Genomic DNA, 18,455 nt, shown 5'->3' with positions numbered 1-18,455 from the left:
GGCTGGCAACTCTGATGAACTTATTCTGTTCAACAAAGGAAACTCTTGCTCTTCCATTCCTGGGGCGGTCCTGATTAGTGCCAGTTTCATCATAATGTTTTTGAGGGTCTTTGCGTATTGGTACTTAAAGATAATTTAGACAGGAGGCATTCAGACGGGATTAGTTCCTCAGGGGGTCCTCGGGTAATTTTCTCTTTTATTGTGGGTCCTCTGTGATTTTATTCCCGTCCTGAACAACCATGTAAGTATTTTTCTCAGACGTCCTCGGAGAAAATTCCAGCTTTGTGGTCCTTCGTGGTCCTCCGGTAATTTTAGTCCTGTCCAGATGCACATCTCTGAGTTTCATTAACTGACGTTTAATAAAATAGTTATTTGTCCACTGCCATGTACCGTAATTACACTTTGGGTGCACGTTTCCACGGAGATCCATGTAAACACAACAGCGGGTGGAAATGGAGGAGCTACTGAACATGATGTCATGTGAAAGAGAAAGCCTTAAAAAAACTCACTGATCCTCCTGTTTTTTCAATTGCAGTCCGGATGCAGGAGTTTAATCACTGAGTAGAACTTTAGGACTTTTTTCTTTACTTAGTTGAGCAGTTCTTGCTTCTCATAACCTGGATTAGATCATTACTCAAATATTCACTATTCACTGTATACCTGTAACTCTACCTCTTCACTACTTTATAACTGATGCTCTCAAACATATTAAGAGGCAAGAAATTCAAGTAATTAACTCTTGATAAGTTCCAAGATGTGCAAAGGTGTTATCTTAGCAACAGGAGCCTAATTTGTAGAAACTAAAATACAAAAAAACACATTCTGGTTTCTTTGACATTTTTTTTTAAATAATAAAAAAACACTGAATTTAAGGGGAAAGTACCAGTCCAAACTTTTGACTAGTACTGTATTACAGATTTTCTTACTGAATCAAAATAAAAAAAAACATATATGTGAAATACTGAGCAGCTGCTACAGTATCTATCCATTAATGGTTTGACCTTGAGTCGAACTGGACCCTGAAAGTTGACCAACTTCATAAATCTCCACTGTGTACTGTATATGTGTGTTTGTGTGTGTTTGTGTGTGTGTGTTTGTGTGTTTGACCATGAGACAAAGCCACCTACTCAAACACATCCTTGGAAACCTTTTGTCCTCCAGCTCCAGACTGGTTCAGTGTTCCGGTCACTCAGACGTCTGCTGATGGAACTCACACTCAGAAGCCAGAAAGCTGCACAGTTGCATAATGTGAACTAAACTGCTGCTATTGATTCTTTCTCAGGCAATTACAGCACAGAGATATCAGCCCATTGTGCAGGCAGGCCGGCTTTCAGCAGCTCTGATTAACCATCTGCGGTCTGAAATAATCCAAGACTGACTTACAGTCGTCAGAGTGGAGGATGGAATGAACTGTAGCTCTGCTTTTCAGACAGCTTTTCAAGGTCTGTCCCATTAATACATACAGTTAATAAGATCCGGCACTCTCGGACACGGCACGCTACATCAGTACACTCCTGATTTACTTTAATGTCCCTCAGCACTATTCAAGTGTCAGTAGAGACTTGAGACTCAGTCCTTAGAGACTTAAGACTCGACCCAGACTCAGATTAATTTCCCAGAGACTCCAGACTTCACTTGGAACTGCACCTCAGACACTTGAGCCCAAACCCATTTCACTACTTGGTAGGGCTGCAACGATTAGTCGATATATTCGACAATGTCGAGTATTTAAATTTGTCAACTACAAATTTTATTGTCAACTAATCGGTAATTTATAATAATAAACAGTAATGCATTACACAAAGTGCTGGGGACAAAAGCGCAATGGGAGATGGGTAAACAGCTCACTCATACAGTTTACACTCAATTTATTCTGTGTCTCCAAAAGTGCCGAAACACAAAAGAATACATATTTAATCCGTACATTTCAGTACTTTCCACGTTTAAACAACATCTAGACATTTAAATATTTTTAAAGATGGAGGACCTGCCAGGAAAATCATTGACAAATCATTGACTAATCGACTAATCTGAAAAAAAATCATCAGATTAGTCAACTACCAAAATAATCATTAGTTGCAGCCCTACTCTTTGGCTCCACCCCTTAGCACGACCCCTCTATTTTGCACATTCACATTCATATTTATTGCACTATAAAACACACCGGATTATATGGGGCACTATCAATAAACGTCTATTTTCATGTCTGTTTTCATACATAAAGTGTACTGGATTATAAGACACAATATGAGACACTAGTAAGGAACAGGGGTGTCGCCATGTTCCTTGTAAAGCTAAGCTAAATTAAGTTAACAAAACTGTAATTCTTAAAAAAATATATATTCTTTTAAATTTAAACAAGTGCTGGATGTTAATCTACACAGATTTCTCTACTAAAAACTGTTTATTTAAAGCGCTTCCTTTTATTTACAGTAAGCTTTTATATTTCATATTTCCACTAAGGCCGGGTGCAATTGCAATAGCATTAGCAGCTAACCGCAATCGCTAGCCACAGTTAGCTTTAGTAAATGACACCTGACAGCACTACACTGAGAAACTCCTTAATATTCTGGTAAGCCAGGGCAATATGAGTTAGTGGTTTGTCCTACATAGTTTGTTTAACACTGTAAGCACACAGACTACAGTCCAATAATACTCACCTTTGGAGGCGAAAGAATTAGCAGGTAATGCTAATGCTGCTCCAGCAGTGCTAGCCAGGGTTAGCAGCAGACTAAAGGCTGATAATACTCACCTCTGAACAGCAAAAGAGCTAGCGCTTAGCGTGGTTAGTGGATTATGCTAATGCTAATGCTGCTCCAGCGGTACTAGCCAGGGTTAGCAGCAGGCTACAGGCCGATAATACTCACCTCTGAACGACAAATAAGCGACTAATGCTAATACTGCTCCAGTCTCGATTCTTAGTGTTGGAGAACTAAACTAAAACTCTTTTTTTAACGCTGTACTTTAGCGGAGTGGCTTTACTGCATCTTACAACCTAAAATTAAGTAAAATGATCAAAATCACTATATTACTGTAGTTATGTCCATTTTCTTCATCTAGCTAGCAACATTTCCAGTTCCACCCTAAATTATGCAACAGAAAACAGAAGCTGAAACATAAATATAAAATAAAATAAAAGATATTTAAAGCTAATTTCAGCTTCCTATCAAAGAGGAATTAAGGGTTGGATAACAACAATAATAAAACTTTACTCAGGCTTTATCTACAAGGACTTGATAGTTGACTCAACTTGACTCAAACCTCTCAAAACTTAATAATGTAACTTAACTTAAACTTGCCTTGTTTGAAACTAGACTTGAGACTAGACTTGGATAATGAATTCAGGCATTAATTTAAGGCATACAGCTTCAGAAACCACAGAAACACATCAATTAGAGATTAATGATAAACTTAATTGCCATATAGTTCATGATTTAGGCCTGTATTAGACGTTATCTCCATGCTAATTGGTATGAAATGCACTTCCTTTACTTTTTATGTACACCAGCCCAGTGCAGTTACAAATCTTAGTGTTTATGTCTGATTTATAACATTTGTGAAGGAGTTTGGTCGCTTTAATTCACTTAAACAGAAATGAATAGCACACTTACTTAGTCTACAGATGCTCTTCAGCTAAATCCACAGTTCTACACATGATTTCTCAAAAATGATGCAAAATTCAAATGACAAGCAGACAAACAAAACAGACAAAAAGAAAAAACATGTGGAAATGAGTGTAATACCTGCACGCCTGACGGAATCCACTCAGTCCGACATGAGTGCCTGTTGCCATGGAAGCTGGAGGACTTATTTTAGACCCCGATGTTGATTAATTAATTCGTCAGGAAAAGCTGTGGAAAGCGTGGGAGGAAGGCGATGTTTTGTCAAATTACATTTTTATTGGCCGAGAGTGTGATTTATTAAGATATAATCTGACAGTGAGCACCTTATCAAATGCTGAATGAGCAATCATCTCCTTATCTCAGTGTCCTCCTCCAGGCTGCCATCAGCTCTAAATAGGATGCATTCTAATAAAGCACCAACTAACACTAGCCCCTTAAAATTAACATTTTAGACCCTACTTACTATATTTGTACTTTAATACTTGAAAGTGTGATTTAAAGATTTCATTTGAAGGCTTCCTACCTAGGGACCTTACAATCCCTAGCCAGAAAAGTAACATCTGAAACATTTTAACATTTTCACTTTAAAATAAGACTACCTTTATAAAGGGGTTATGAATGGTTTATAAATGAGATTAGCAATGGTTAATAAATAGGCTGCAAATACTTTAAAACACATTAATAAGCAGTTAATAAATAAATAATAACATGGATAGAAATGACAACAGTGAGTTAAAAAAAATGGTAAAAAAAAAATAGTGATTCCACACTCATTTCTACTATCAAACCTCAGATCTTTCTAGATACTGATCTTACTTTGTGTTTTCCATCAATCGGTATTAAACCTGTCCTATTAATATTTATGCAAGTATGTTTCACTATTTATTATGAATTAAATGACTAAGAAAAAAAACGGACAAACAACACTGTTGCCTTTTTAATTAATGTGTAACTACATATCAGTGGTTTTAAGGCATTTACAACCTTACCAATATTACTTAATAATCTAATCTTTAAACCATTTATAACCCTTTATAAGGGTAGTCTTATTTTAAAGTGCGACCCTATTTGGTCCGGTTAAAACTGATTCTGGTCCACACCTGTAGTTGTAAAAGTTTCTATGATCCGGATCAGTTAATGAGTTTGTTTATTTGAAGCATTCGTTTCTCCCTCTGTTTGGTTTGGTTTCCACACATGCATAAAAAACCTTAACACACCTAAATACGCACCAATAAACCACGCGATCACATCAGAGTCTCCTTTGATTGGTCAGACTGCGAGCAGTGAACGCTGCACATACTGTGCATGTAAACAGCATGGAGCAGCAGAGACAGTGTTTGTTCATAGCTCTGGTAATTATTAGATAACGCTCCAGAGTTACTGTTTTCACACCTGCTCAATCGAACCACACCAAGGGAATTTTCACACCAGCACCATTTGGTCCGGTTAAAACGGACTTGAGTTCAGGTTCACATTTACATTCATTTTTTTTATTTGGGGTCATAAGTCCCCCCCCCCCCCCAAAAAAAAAGTTATTTAGGGATAATACGCAAGTAAAACTGACAAATGAATTATGTCAAGTAGTTTTATTGTCATTACTGCATATGTACAGGACATATAGAGGATTGAAATGATGTTACTTGGGGGGGAGGGATTAAAGAGTTAAGTAAACAAACCCGTTCCTTTAAAGTCAAACGAGCACTGGATGTTAATCTACATAGATTTCTCTCCTGAAAACTGTATATTGAGGTGAGTAAAGTGCTTTTGTTTGCAGTAAGCATAAATTTCCAGATTTCCACTAAGGCTAGGTGCAACAGCATTAGCATTAGCACCGAGAGCACCCTGAGTGTTCCGGTAAGCCAGGGCAATATTAGCTAGTGGTTTTAACACTGTAAACATGCAGACTACAGTCCAATATACTCACCTCTGAATGGCAAAAGCGCTAGCTTTTAGCGTGGTTAGTGGCTAATGCTAATGCTGCTCCAGAAGTAATAGCCAGGGTTAGCAGTCTTTTTCTCAAATCAGAAAAAATGTTTAGGGATAATATGCAAGTAAAACTAACAAATTAATTATGTCAAGTCAAGTCAAGTAGTTTAACTGTCATTACTGCATATGTACAGGACATACAAAGGATTTAAATTATGTTACTTTTTTTTTGGGGGGTGGGGGGGTGGGGGGGTTTGCGGGACTAACGAGGGAATGACAGTACCAGTATAAAAAAACATTAGTGCAAATATACAGTAGAACATAAAAGCTAAAGAGGTGACGCCAATGGGTGATTAAAACCATGATCATATCCACAAATTATAGATTCTTTAAGAAACTAAGATAGGCAGTGGATTTCCAGTTTATATAAAGAATGATTTACAAAAAAAATGATCGCAGGAAGGATTGAAAGATTAACTTTACAAAACATATCTTATTCTATAAGATCTTATTCTATATTCTATAAGTGCAAAATTCACTGCTTATATCAGTCAGTGCTTATATCAGGGCCATAAAGTCACTATGTACAATGTTTTTTATAGTTAAAACTGAATTTAATGTGGACCAAAACACTACGCATTGCATTAATAAATATTAAATAAATAATAAAAATGTGGGCCATTCTAGGTGAAATAGTCTTGTTTTTGTTATGTTTCTCCTTCTTGCCTTTGAATCCTTCAAATACTATCTGGAACGCCCTTGGCAGTGTCTGTTTAAAGTTTCCTTTGTGTTTGTCCTGAGGTGCTCCTGCTTTATGTCCTCATACCGTTGTTTGGAGAGCTCTTCAGAAAACAGAGTCTGAGAGCTCACCTCCTGGCTGCTAGCTGCAGTGTCAAGTACCCTTTATATGCAGCTGATTAATTAAATAATTTACATTTTATTTGTACGAGCAGCAGACAGCATGAATTACTCTGAAAGAAACACTGAAAGGACCCATAGCTCAAATGGAAAACATCTTTAAGCGCGTTTTTTACACCTGAAAAGTCTGAAACAGAGTGTGTTTTTTACATTGTATAATAACAATTATTATAATTTTCTACTGTACTATTCAAAAGTTTGGATACACTTTCTCATTCAATATTTTTTTTTTTTTTTTACTTTTTCTCTATAAAGGAACATATAATGAATCATGTAGTAACTTAAAAGTGTAAAACAAACCAAAATACTGAATACTGTGAAACATTTAGATGCTCTTATCTGGCTGATAATTCTGATTAATTTATCCTGTACAACAGAGGGAACTTTTTTACAGAGGGATCTTACTTTCCTGGGGTGGCCCTGATGAGAGCCAGTTTCATCATAATGTTTTTGATTGTTTTTGCACTTGAGGAGACTTTCAAAGTTCTTGAAACTTTTTGACTATTATTTGCTATAGATTACTTCTCATAATCTGGATTAGAACTTTACTCAAATATTCACTATTCACTGTATACCTGTAACTCTACCTCTTCACTACTTTACAACTGATGCTCTCAAACACTTTATTAAGAGACAAGAAATTCAAGTAATTGACTCTTGATGAGTTCAGCACAGCTGTTAACTGAAAGTCTGAATTCCAAGTGATTCTACCTTATAAAGCTGACTGAGAAAATCCAGCCAAGATGAGCAAAACTGTTTAATCTAAGCAAGAGGTGCTACTTTTTGAAGTATCTAAAATATAAAACATATTCTGGTTGTTTAACACTTTTTTGTTTACTAAATACAGTTGCACAAAAATATGTGAACCCTTTGGGATTACTTGGATTTCTGCATAAATTGGTCATTAAATGTGTTCTGATCTTCATCTACATCACAACAATAGACAAACAAAGTCTGCTTAAATGAATATCACATAAAAAAGTGAACCCCTAGGCTAATAACTTGTCTAAAAGCTAATTGGAGTCAGGATGTGATGAGATTGGATGTGTTGGTTAAATCTGCCCTGCCCTATAAAAAACACACACCAGTTTTGAGTTTGTAGTTCTTAAGAAGCATTGCTTGAAGTGAATCATGCCTCACACAAAAGATCAAGCTCTCAGAAGATCTATGCTCAAGAATTATTGACTTGCATAAAGCTGAAGAGGGTTACAACAGTATCTCTAAAAGCTAGAATAATCAATGAGGTGAGGAAGAATCCTACAGTGTCAGCTAAAGACTTACAGAAATGTCTGGCACATGCTATCATTTTTGTTGACAAATCTACAATAAGGAAAACATTAAACAAGAACGGAGTTCATGGGAGGACACCACAGAGGAAGTCACTGCTGCCCAAAAAAAAACACATTGCAGCACGTTTGAAGTTTGCAAAAGAGCACCTGGATGTTCCACAGCAGTACTGGCTAAATATACTGTGGACAGATGAAACCAAAATTGAGTTGTTTGTTAGGAACACACAACTCTATGTGTGAAGAAAAAAGGCACAGCACACCATCATCAAAACCTCATCCCAACTGTGAAACATGGTGGAGGGGGCATCATGGTTTGGAGCTGCATTGCTGCCTCAGGTTCTGGACGGATTGCCGTCATCAACGGAAAAATGAATTTCCAGGTGAACCAAGACATTTTGCAGGAAAACTTAAGACCATCTGTCCACCAACTGAAGCTCAACAGAGGATGGATGATGCAACAGGACAACGACCCAAAACATAGAAGTAAATCAACAACCGAATGACTTCAACAGAAGAAAATACTGGGCCTTCTGGAGAGTCCTGACCTCAACCCAAATGAGACGCTGTGGCATCATGACCTCAAGAGAGCGATTCACACCAGACTGTTGTGCAGGTCTGATCTGCAACTACAGGAAACGTTTGGTTGAGGTTTTTGCTGCCAAAGGAGGATCAACCAGTTATTAAATCTAAAGCTTTACATACTTTTTTCACCCTGCACTGTGATCGGATCACATTTAATGATCAATTTATGCAGATATCCAAGTAATCCCAAAGGGTTCACATACTTTTTTCTTGCAACTGTAAATTTCATATGTTCTTCTTCATAGTTTGGATGAGTTTAATATTAATCTAGAATGCAGAAGATTTCAATATAATAAAAAAGGCAGACCTTTGACTGGTACTGTATATAAGTCTAATATAATTCCATATATTCTGAATATATCATAAAATATATATACTTTTTTACTTCCAAAAATCAGTTTCTTTCCTTCAGTGTGTTATATGGGCAATGTGTTGGGGTCAGGAGGTGCACTGGAGCCAAATGTGTTCCCCCCGTCTGCAGATTCACTCCATCCTTTCAATGGATGCTAATGGCTTCCGGGAAAGCGATTATCATTAATAAGATCGCCAGAAATAGCACCAGCACATTCACCTAGAATGATAATAATAATAGTAATAATAATAATAAAGAGAGACGGGGCTCATCTGAAATTCTAATCATGTGCAGCAAATTATTCACAGCTCCCAAAATGCAATTAATTGTATTCGTGGAATATAATATATGTGTAGGATGCCGCTTTGCTCTAAATGCAATATGAAAATTTCCCTGTTTTACTTTTCGCCCTTGAGCCTGTTCTGCTATTAGCATTTCAAATTGAGTTATATGGTTAAATAAGCAGTGTTTCTCATCCTGCTGCTGCTATTTACAACACACTCTCAGCCTGTTTGTCTTGTGTGAGGAACCACAGAGAATCTGTGTTACTGTAGAGAATCAATATGAGACCTATATATGAGGTTATATCATGTTTATTTAGCAGAATTCAGTCTAAAAAAGTCAATAACAGGAGTTTAACCTTCACTCAATTAAGTAGAAACACCTCTTTCTTTGTGTTTCTACTCACTGGCCCCTTTATGAGAAAATCCTACCTTTCTATGAACACTTTCTATGAATATCATCTCTGTAAGTCTCTATAAACATAGCCGTAACACATAATAATGCATTCATAATGCATTATAAACACGACTATGCTGTACATATTTATAAAAATGTGTTATACCCCTCATAGACATGTTTATTATGCATCATGAATTGTGATCATAAAGCATCTTTAGCTGTGTTCATAACATGCTATACAGTACCCCAATACCAAGAAACTCAGTCCCAGCTCGCAGAATTATGCATTTTGACTAAAAAAAATAATAATAATCTGCCAACTTATATAAACACACCCTTAATAATGCTCTAATTATTTTTGAACTACTCATGAATTATATTATTATATACTTGTCTTGAGTGTAATATTAGTTATATTGGTAGCACTTCCTATGAACCCTGTATTCATAATGCCTTATGAATGCATTTATAATGCATTATATGACATGCATAATACCTTATAATGACTGTAAAAAGCCTGTATAATTGCTCATAAGTACTTACAGCAACATTCATAACACATTATAAACTACAAGTATAAGGGTTTATAAAGAAAAGGCGTATAATGCCTTATAAAATGTGTTCATAAGAACATTGTACAATGTAGTGTTGTTGTAGTGCACTATAACGCAGATTACTTGTAGTGTATAATGTGTCATGAATGTCGCTGTAAGTACTTATGGGCAATTATACAGGCTTATTACAGTCATTATAAGGTATTATGCATGTCATATAATGCATTATGAATTCATTTATAGTGCATTATGAATACAGGGTTCATAGGAAGTGTTACCGCTATATTCACTAATAATGTATTATAACAGGTCTTTGTGCTCTCCAAGTAAAGTGACAAACTTTTATTGTGGGACTATATTATTAATAATAGATATACTATATACTATTCTAACATACATATTATAAGCACAGCTTATAATAAACAGCTAAGCAATGATATAAAACACTCTATAACCACCATCTTTACTGAAATGTTATATTGTTGTTTAACCAAGACTGAGCTAAAATGCGCTGCACTTCATTTCTTTCGAGTTTAAATATAACCATATAAAACTCAGCGCTGTTAAATAAACTTAAAATGAGCATTGGCATGTGAGTTTATCATATAGTGTCAAATAGAAAGTATAGCTTGAGGTCTTGGTGTGTTGTTTTATCTGATTTGAAAGTGAAACTAATGTCAGGGAGTACCTTTATCTATTCTAGTGTTAAACACAGTAATGTTAAAGCTGGTGGGCTTGGATACTGCTGAACATGTTCCAGTCTGGTTGTATGCTGCTGTCAGTAACTAGTGGAAGCGCCCCCTTGACTTAGAAGCATTTTTATGCCCTCTTATTTTTTGTAAAAAGTGAAAAATACTCCATTAAAGATTTAAATTATAAATAAATAAATAAATAAATAAATACTCAAAGGAACATTATGTACCACTTTTTGTGAGTGTCATGTCTATTAGACTTTATAAACATACTTGTAACACATTGTAATGCATTTATAAAGTATTATAAACACGACTATACATATTTATTAAACTATATAAAATATTATAGTCATGTTTATTATGCATTATGAATTGTGATCATAATGCATCATCAGCTGTGTTTCTATTCATTATTTTAACATTCTATGTTAAAAACAAGACCCTTAACAAAGCATGCTATATTTACTTATAACCACTCATGATTTATACTTATGTTACACAAAAGTATAGCTTTTATTAGTTTATAGTGTATTATAATCGTTTTACACTCCAAGTACAGTGGCAGATGTCCATCATGGGAACATACTGCAATAATAGTGACAGATTATATATTATATTTTAATCCAGATGTGTAACATATTACAAGCACAGCTTATAATGCATTATAATCACAATATCATAATATCCATAGTGCCAACATGGCTATAATGTTTTATCTATTTTTATAAATATGTATAGCCTTGTTTTTAATGCTTTATTAATGCATTATTATTGGATATGAGTTTCTTTATACAGTCTAATAGACATGATATTCATAGAAACAGTTACTGAACTTTCTATACTGTAATCTCCTCAGACTATAAAAGATAACAGATAAACTCACAGCTACTGAAGCTCAGTGGTCTTCTTCACTGGCCCCACATTACCCAGAGCTCAAAGATAGCATTTAAAGCTCCCTCCGTCCTTAGTGGAGCAGATAAGATGCTATTATTGTTGTTATTATTAAACAGTTTTATCTGGGATAAGGAGACAGCAAAAAAGAGTTTAATTGAATTTCAGTTTAAATCAGAAAAGGAAAGCTGAGGGGACTCAAATTTATGCAGATTACACTGCAGGAAGAAGTGCGCACACACATACACACACACACACACACACGGATATGGAAAAGAGAAAAGCTGCATTAGCATTTGTCTAACTGAGCAAATCCTTTTCTCTCTCTCTCTCTCAGAGAAGTTTGCTCCCATTTTCTGCACTCATGTCACACACTCACGTACCGTACTGTTCACCAACCAACTGCTGTGATGCCTCACACTAACCTGTCCCATTAAATCTGCAATAATTCACTCATTTCTACTCACAGGCCACTTTATTAGAAACATGTACCTTGTGCTTTTTATTAGAAACACTGATAAATAAAAAGATAAATCACTGGACATTTGAATAAAAGCCCCTTCCTTGTACAGACTCAAAAAAAATTGATTATTATTAAAAATCTACTTTATTTCAGTAATTTAGTTAAAAATGTGAAACTCATATATATCATTTAGATGTATTACACACAGAGTGATCTATTTTAAGTGTTTATTTCTTTTATTGTTAAGGATTATGACTAACAGCCAATGAAAACCCAAAAATTTGTGTCTCATTATATTATTATAATTATAATAATATACAGTATAGGATCAATTGGTACTTTTGGCAGTGTGGGCAGTGTGCCAAGTCCTGCTGAAAAATGAAATTTGCATCTTCATAAAAGTTGTCAGTAGCAGAGGGAAGCATGAAGTGCTGTAAGATTTTGTGGGAAAACAAAACTGCACTGACTTTAGACTTGATAATAAAACACAGTGGATCAACACCAGCAGATGACATGTCTCTCTAAACCATCACTGATTGTAGAAACTTCACACTAGACCTCAAGCAGTTTGGACTGTGTGTCTCTCCACTCTTCCTCCAGACTCTGCTCCCTTTATTTACAAATGAAATGTAAAATTTACTGATGATCAGTGATGGTTTGGAGAGACATGTCATCTGCTGGTGATGATCCACTGTGTTTTATTATCAAGTCAGTTGAGTGTTTTCCCACAAGATCTTACAGCACTTCATGCTTCCCTCTGCTACTGACAACTTTTATGGAGATGAGGATTTCATTTTCCAGCAGGACTTGGCACACTGCCCACACTGCCAAAAGAAACAATTGGTCTTATATAATATTCTAATTTTCTGAGACACAATAAAATAATTAAACGCTTAAAATAGATCACTCTGTGTGTAATACATCTATATAATATATGAGTTTTACATTTTAAACTGAATTACTGAAATAAAGTAACTTTTCAATAAATTAATTTTAGAGATGTACCTGTATCTGTGAACATTGAGCACAGATGACACTGGAAGACACTTTAGCGGGTTTTAATCAGGATAGTACAATTCTGAAGGCACAAGGAAACACAAATCAGTCAATGAGATATAACAAAACGTATCACCTAACTAAACTAAACTAAACTAAACTAAACTAAACTAAAGAAAGCTGGGAGGATAGCAGTAACAAGAAAACAGACTACCAAACTATAAACTGGACAAAAAACACAACGGGGCTTAACAGAGCTAGAATTATGAAGAGTTTTGGCAGTCGAAGGGCACATGGAAGGTGCAATGCTGTGCAGGGAGCTGAACAGGAGTTAGGTTTATATAGGCAGAGCGAACGAGCAGGGAACGAGACCCAGGTGTTAGTACTCAGGTGAGGTGGAGCGCTGAATTGTCACTGAAGAGGGGTGTGTGGGGAAAGGCTGGTTGGTTTACTCACTGTGGCCACTTTATTGGAAACACCTACCTACCAACCTTGTGCTTTCATTCACTGTGGCCACTTTATTAAAAACACCTGCCTACCAACCTTGTGTTTTTACTCACTGTGGCCACTTTATTAGAAACACCTACTTAACAACCTTGTGCTTCCACTCACTGTGGCCACTTTATTAGAAACACCTGCCTACCAACCTTGTGTTTTTACTCACTGTGGCCACTTTATTAGAAACACCTGCCTACCAACCTTGTGTTTTTACTCACTGTGGCCACTTTATTAGAAACACCTGCCTACCAACCTTGTGTTTTTACTCACTGTGGCCACTTTATTAGAAACACCTACCTACCTACCAACCTTGTGTTTTTACTCACTGTGGCCACTTTATTAGAAACACCTACTTAACAACCTTGTACTTCCACTCACTGTGGCCACTTTATTAGAAACACCTACCTACCAACCTTGTGCTTTCATTCACTGTGGCCACTTTATTAGAAACACCTGCCTACCAACCTTGTGTTTTTACTCACTGTGGCCACTTTATTAGAAACACCTGCCTACCAACCTTGTGTTTTTACTCACTGTGGCCACTTTATTAGAAACACCTACCTACCTACCAACCTTGTGTTTTTACTCACTGTGGCCACTTTATTAGAAACACCTACCTACCTACCAACCTTGTGTTTTTACTCACTCTGGCCACTTTATTAGAAACACCTACTTAACAACCTTGTGCTTCCACTCACTGTGGCCACTTTATTAGAAATACTTACCTACCTACCTTGTGTTTTTACTCACTGTGGCCACTTTATTAGAAACAATTACCCACCAACCTTGTGTTTTTACTCACTGTGGCCACTTTATTAGAAACACCCACCTACCAAACTTGTGTTTTTACTCACTGTGGCCACTTTATTAGAAACACCTACCTATCTACCAACCTTGTGTTTTTACTCACTGTGGCCACTTTATTAGAAACACCTACCTACCAACCTTGTACTTCTACTCACTGTGGCCACTTTATTAGAAACACCTACCTACCAACCTTGTGCTTTTATTCACTGTGGCCACTTTATTAGAAACACCTACCTACCAACCTTGTGCTTTCATTCACTGTGGCCACTTTATTAGAAACACCTACCTACCAACCTTGTGCTTTCATTCACTGTGGCCACTTTATTAGAACCCCTCTATCTGACTGATTTAATGAACCAAAAATAGATGTAAAAGCTAATAGACAGTATATTAGTGGTGTTTTATAGCTGAGAGAGAATTAGGCCGGTGTCGTTTGAGGACGCAGGACTCAGTGGGGACTCTGTCAACTTCATCACCGACATTAGAGTGAATAGAAGATGAGAAGACTGAGGCTTTCAGGTTTCATTTCTCTTTCTCTTTGTTTCTGGCAGGTGGCTACACCCCTCTGTCCTCATCTGTCCTCCACAATGGGTTTTAAAGTGTTTTTTAGAACATTCAGGAACCACATTAAACTCCCCGCTCCGACTCCACTCCAGTAGAGAGAACAAATCATTTGCATGGCTTTATTGGTTTAATGTAGTTTTGATTGCAGTTTGATTACCAGTAAACACTTTCTTAAAACCAAAATACTGTGCACTTAGTCAGACCCATCAATTACAGCTATTATAGTGTGTATATCTGTGTGTGTTTGTTCTGTGTGTGTGTCTGAGAGAGGTGTCAGATTTTTTTGTTATTTTGTTTTTTCCTGTTTTTCTTTTATGCATAATCAACTAAAATTACACAGACTTTGAATTGCAAAATTACTCTGTAGCTACAAGAAGTGCTGAACTTCTGAAAAATATACCGGTGTTTTTTATCAGATACAGTACCAATCAAAAGTTTGACACACTTTCTCATTTAATGTTTTATATAACTTATTTTTCCTACTTTGAAAATGAATACTGAAGTCTATGAAGACTATGAAGCAACACAAAATTAGTCATGTAGTAACTTAAAAGTGTTAAACAAACCAAAATACTCTGTGAAGCATTTAGATGCTCTTATTTGCGGAGCTGTTTGTTAACTTGCGGTTTCTGAGGCTGGTAACTCTGATAAACTTATCCTGTGCAACAGTGGGAACTCTTGCTCTTCCTTTCCTGGGGCAGTCCTGATGAGGGCCAGTTTCATCATAATGTTTTTGATGGTCTATCCTCAAACTTAAGGATACTTCAAGGTAAGTTCTTAAATTTCATGAGAGAGAGATTTTGATCAGTTGCTTCATATGAGCCAATATGAACAATATTGGACTCACTTTAAGTGCGTATTCTCCTCTAAAGAGATTTTCTGGCACGGCATCGCTAGTTCTCATGTGTTTTTAGTTCTGTTGTGTTCTTGTGATGAAATGTGTTTCTGGAGAGCTGTGAGGTGAGTCGCCGTTTTCCCACGACGAGAAAAAACGTGTAATTTGTGACCTTGTGTCTCTGATCAGCCGTGCAGTGTGAAAGTCTCAACAACTGAAGACTCACGATTACAGCACATCCACAGTCGTGAAGGGGAACAGCACTATGACTGACGACTCAAAAAACTGTGTAGTGTGAACCTGCCATAAGATAGAATGAGACAGAGACTGAGGGTGCTTGGAGTTTACTTGATTATCCTCTGCTTGTAAGGTAGGCTGGCTTTAAGATACTTTTAGCTTAATTCTGTTAGAACTGTTTAGGTAATCTTGTGCTTGTTGGGACTTGTTGGGACTTGTTGATTTAGAGAGTTGATTCAGGTGTGGTTTCTGGCTAGTTAAGGTGTGAATTAAAGGGGTGTGGCTAACAGCCTACAGCTGTTGATAAATTAAGTGTGTTAATTGTGCAAGGACTCTTTGACTCTTTGATCAGCAAATTTTAGTCTTTCAAATTTAAATCAAACAGTAAAACTTAAGATTTGACAATGTGCTTCCAAATTCCTACTCTCATCTCCTGCAACACCCGTAGACACCGGCATCAGGGCAGAAACCGCAATCCTAGCAACCTATTGTACCCACCTAGTTCACTAAGTTCTCAGGTGTTGGTGCATGGGGGACTCTGGAATTGCCATTCTGCAGGTCTGAAGGCTGACTTCATCACAGCTCTTGCCTCTGCTCAATATCTGGACTTCCTGGCTCTGACTGAGACTTGGATCACTCCAGAGAACTCTGCAACTCCAGCTGCCCTGTCATCTGCTTTTGCCTTCTCCCACTCTCCACGGCCAACCGGCAGGGGTGGTGGAACTGGCCTGCTTCTGTCTCATAAGTGGTCCTTCACTGTACTCTCTTTTCTGCATCTTGACATCTCTTCTTTTGAATTTCATGCTGTCACTATCTCTTTTCCTGTCAAACTCCATATCATTGTTCTCTATCGTCCTCCTGGCCCACTGGGCAACTTCATTGATGAACTGGACACTCTCCTGAGTGGGTTACCGGTTGAATCCTCACTTATCCTCCTTGGTGACTTCAACCTCCCCTCAGAGAAACTACAGTCATCCTGTCTTCTTCCACTTCTGTCTTCTTTTTCTCTCTCCCTCAATCTGTCTGCTCCAACTCACAGAGCAGGAAACACTCTAGACCTTGTCTTTAGCAGACCTGCTCCAGCTCTGGATCTAACTGTGACTCCTCTAGATTTCTCTGACCATCACTTCCTATCCTTCACGCTCTCTCTTCCTGCTCTTCCTACAAACACAACCTCTTCAACTTCCACTACTCATCGCAATCATCGTGCTATATCTCCCTCCTCTCTTGCCTCAACTATCATGACCACTCTTCCGAATCCTGACTCCTTCTCTTCCCTCCCTCTGGAAACAGCTACCAACACCTTCCTCTCATCTATCACCTCTTCCATCAACACTCTCTCTCCTCTTACTTCAAGGCCAGCAAAATCCTCTCCAGCCACCCCATGGGTGTCGGATGTTCTACGCAACAACCGTAGAGAGCTAAGGCTAGCCGAGAGAAAGTGGAAAAAATCTCAACAATCCTCAGACCTTTGCTCTTACCAATCTCTCCTATCCCGATTTTCAACAGAGGTAACTGCTGCAAAATCCTCTTTCTACAAAAGGAAACTGGAAGAATCAGCATCTGACCCTCGCAAACTCTTCACCATCTTCTCATCTCTGCTAAACCCTCCCACTCCTCAACCTCCCACAACCCTCTCCCCGGATGATTTTGTCAAAGTAGCAAATATCCGCCAATCCTTTCCCCCTGCCTCTACCCTTCCCACCAAGCTCTATCTTCCACATTCTACTTCTCTGTCTCACTTCTCTCTGCTTTCCACAGATGAAATCCTTCATCTTCTACATTCTAACAATCCAACCACTTGCCCACTTGACCCTTTACCATCTTCCCTCTTTCAGACAATTGCTCCTGACCTCCTTCCGTTCATCACTCACATCATTAACACCTCTCTATCATCTGGTCATGTTCCATCAACTTTTAAGACTGCCAGAGTGGTTCCTATCTTGAAGAAACCAACTCTAGACAGCTTGGATGTTGGCAACTACAGGCCAGTTTCTCTCCTCTCTTTCCTTTCCAAAGTCCTTGAGCGTGCTGTCTACAACCAACTTTCTCTCTTTCTCACTCAGAACAATCTTCAGGATCCAAACCAGTCTGGCTTCAAACCTGCACACTCTACTGAAACTGCCCTCATTGCAGTTACAGAGAAGCTCCATGCAGCAAAAGCTACCAACCTGTCATCTGTTCTGATTCTCCTTGATCTCTCTGCTGCTTTCGACACGGTCAACCACAGCATTCTCCTTTCCATCCTCACCAGCCTTGGAATCACTGGCTCTGCATGGCAGTGGTTTGCATCGTACCTGGAGGACCGTTCCTATCAGGTAACTTGGCAAGGGGCAACATCTGCTCCATGCAGACTCTCCACTGGGGTTCCACAAGGCTCGGTGCTTGGTCCTCTTCTTTTCTCACTCTATACTCGCTCCCTGGGTGAAATAATATCTTCTCATGGTTTCTCATACCACTGCTATGCAGACGACACTCAACTAATCCTTTCTTTTCCTCCTTCCGACACTCAGGTTTCATCCCGCATCTCAGCATGTCTCAGTG

Source organism: Astyanax mexicanus, chromosome 9, assembly GCF_023375975.1.
Source record: "Astyanax mexicanus isolate ESR-SI-001 chromosome 9, AstMex3_surface, whole genome shotgun sequence".
Taxonomy (NCBI): Eukaryota; Metazoa; Chordata; class Actinopteri; order Characiformes; family Acestrorhamphidae; genus Astyanax; species Astyanax mexicanus.
The sequence above is the reverse complement of the archived record's forward strand: the minus strand, read 5'-3'. Positions refer to the sequence as shown.